Here is a 2,500-nt window from a genome sequence, read left to right as displayed (position 1 = left end):
TGCGCGCCTGCTGCCTTCCTTGGATGTGGTAGCCGTTTCTCAGGCTCCCTCTCCGGAATCGAACCCTGATTCCCCGTTACCCGTTACAACCATGGTAGGCGCAGAACCTACCATCGACAGTTGATAAGGCAGACATTTGAAAGATGCGTCGCCGGTACGAGGACCGTGCGATCAGCCCAAAGTTATTCAGAGTCACCAAGGCAAACGGACCGGACGAGCCGACCGATTGGTTTTGATCTAATAAAAGCGTCCCTTCCATCTCTGGTCGGGACTCTGTTTGCATGTATTAGCTCTAGAATTACCACAGTTATCCAAGTAACGTGGGTACGATCTAAGGAACCATAACTGATTTAATGAGCCATTCGCGGTTTCACCTTAATGCGGCTTGTACTGAGACATGCATGGCTTAATCTTTGAGACAAGCATATGACTACTGGCAGGATCAACCAGGGAGCTGCGTCAACTAGAGCTGAGCAGCCGGCCGCCCGGGAGTGTGTCCCAGGGGCCCGCGCGAACACGCAAGCGTCCGCTCAATTATTCTGCAAACAGGAGGAGGCTGAGCTCCCCTGCACAATACACCTCGAAACCCTCTCAGGTCCCGGCGGCGCGCAGCGCCGTCCTAAGTACTTGGTCGGGTTCGAGAGAGGCGCAATCGCCCGGAGTTAGGCGAGTAGACGCTTTAGGTGCGACCACCCGTGCTCCCAACTGAGCTTGCCGCTGCCGACAGAGGCCCGGGAGCGTGCTGTCGTGGCATTGCCGGCGGGAGACAACACGCGCCACCTACGGTGACCGGCAGCTCCAACGCCAGCGCCACAGAAGGGCAAAGGCCCCACGTGGGTGCCGAAGCGAACTCTCCCAGCACAGCGCACGTGCCAACACGTCTGCACAACTGCGATACAAACCACCAGCGAGAACCGCTGGGGCGACCGAGCAGCAGACGGCGTCGCGGCGCCGAGTGCCGGGCGGCGGCGCATCCTCAACGCACACAGTCCTCAGTCGGACCAGCACACTGCAGATGTCCACCGCGCTTCGCACCGGGCCCGCGAGGACCCACTTTGGCCGCCCGGCGCCGCGCGCAGGGTGCCCCGGCGCGCAGCTGCGCCGCCTGCCGCGTCCGTCGGCCGGCGCGCCTGCCACTGGGCGCCCCCACCAGCCGGCTGTAGCGCGTGCGCCCACGCACCGCGCGGCCAGCACGCCGGGCGGCCCCCCCTCACCGGCCGGGGACGGTCCCACCCAGCCACCGCCGCGTATCGCTTCACACACAGATTTGCCCTTACTGATTTACCTCCAGCAACAACAACCGTACCACAATGGGTTTACCAGTTGTTCATTTGCGTAACGTCACCAGCAAACGTAGACGTCCATCCCAGTTTGCAAATGCAACGATTATTGCATACCTGTCTGTTAGGTGTCACGACACACTACGTCTGCCCACATACACGCAACAAAATGTGCACGACTAGAGAACACGTGGGAGGTGGCCCCCTACGTATGCGATGTCCATTACGAGACCGACTGTCAACCAGCATCTGTACCATGTCGCAGATGTGGAACGCGGTGCACCATGCTATCACACTGTGTGAGAAGAGACGACTACGTTTGAATACACGCGCCACTACATCAACAGACGGCTCATGCTGATCGCCATCCAGGGCGTCCGTTACTCCCACACGTCTCTATGGCGTACCACACTGCAATGTAGCTGTTATGGGGAGACGGCACGTGGCTGAGTGCACAACATTTGGACCGTATGGTTCGCTGTTGTTGGGCGCAGTCGTTGTACGGTCACACATGTGCCACAGCGTATCATTCAGTACATACGGACCTATGTGCAGTACAATGTGAGGGTTAAGCTTACGACATCAGCGGACAGTGGACACAGGCCGTACCACGACGTAGACTGAGCGCTTCGACATGCGAATGCCAGTGAACAGCTGCGAAGGGCATTGAACACGCAAGCACCTGAACGACCAGCGTGCGAAGGCAGGGGGGAGGGGGGGGGGCGATGTACATCCTGCAGTCGTCCACATTACAGTGTACAGCGGGAGCATGTCAAAAGTAAGCAACACTTGCGAAGTGTTGAACATGAAACGATACACAAGAGGGTGGGCGGTGCGAGTAGCGAACTATATTCAGAGGGTTGTGGTTAGACAACACTAGATTAATGTAACGTGTCATATGCCAATTACAGAGCAGGTTAAGGCACAACGTGGGTTAGGTTAAGGCACAACGTGGGTTAGGTTAAGGCACAACGTGGGTTAGGTTAAGGCACAACGTGGGTTAGGTTAAGGCACAACGTGGGTTAGGTTAAGGCACAACGTGGGTTAGGTTAAGGCACAACGTGGGTTAGGTTAAGGCACAACTTGGGTTAGGTTAAGGCACAACTTGGGTTAGGTTAAGGCACAACTTGGGTTAGGTTAAGGCACAACTTGGGTTAGGTTAAGGCACAACTTGGGTTAGGTTAAGGCACAACTTGGGTTAGGTTAAGGCACAACTTGGG

The 2,500-nt window shown here is 57.0% G+C and overlaps 1 non-coding gene across 1 annotated transcript in view; it reads right to left on the bottom strand.

Moving 5' to 3' along the window:
• Nucleotides 1-453, bottom strand: part of LOC126138919 (small subunit ribosomal RNA) — a 1,909-nt gene extending 1,456 nt beyond the window's left edge. The window contains exon 1 of the ribosomal RNA XR_007528411.1: nucleotides 1-453. This exon is cut by the window's left edge and continues 1,456 nt beyond it. This is a non-coding gene — a ribosomal RNA (small subunit ribosomal RNA).
• Nucleotides 454-2,500: the final 2,047 nt, after the last annotated feature.

This window comes from Schistocerca cancellata, unplaced genomic scaffold (assembly GCF_023864275.1).
Source record: "Schistocerca cancellata isolate TAMUIC-IGC-003103 unplaced genomic scaffold, iqSchCanc2.1 HiC_scaffold_674, whole genome shotgun sequence".
NCBI classification, from domain to species: domain Eukaryota; kingdom Metazoa; phylum Arthropoda; class Insecta; order Orthoptera; family Acrididae; genus Schistocerca; species Schistocerca cancellata.
This window is presented reverse-complemented; position numbering and strand designations above follow the sequence as displayed.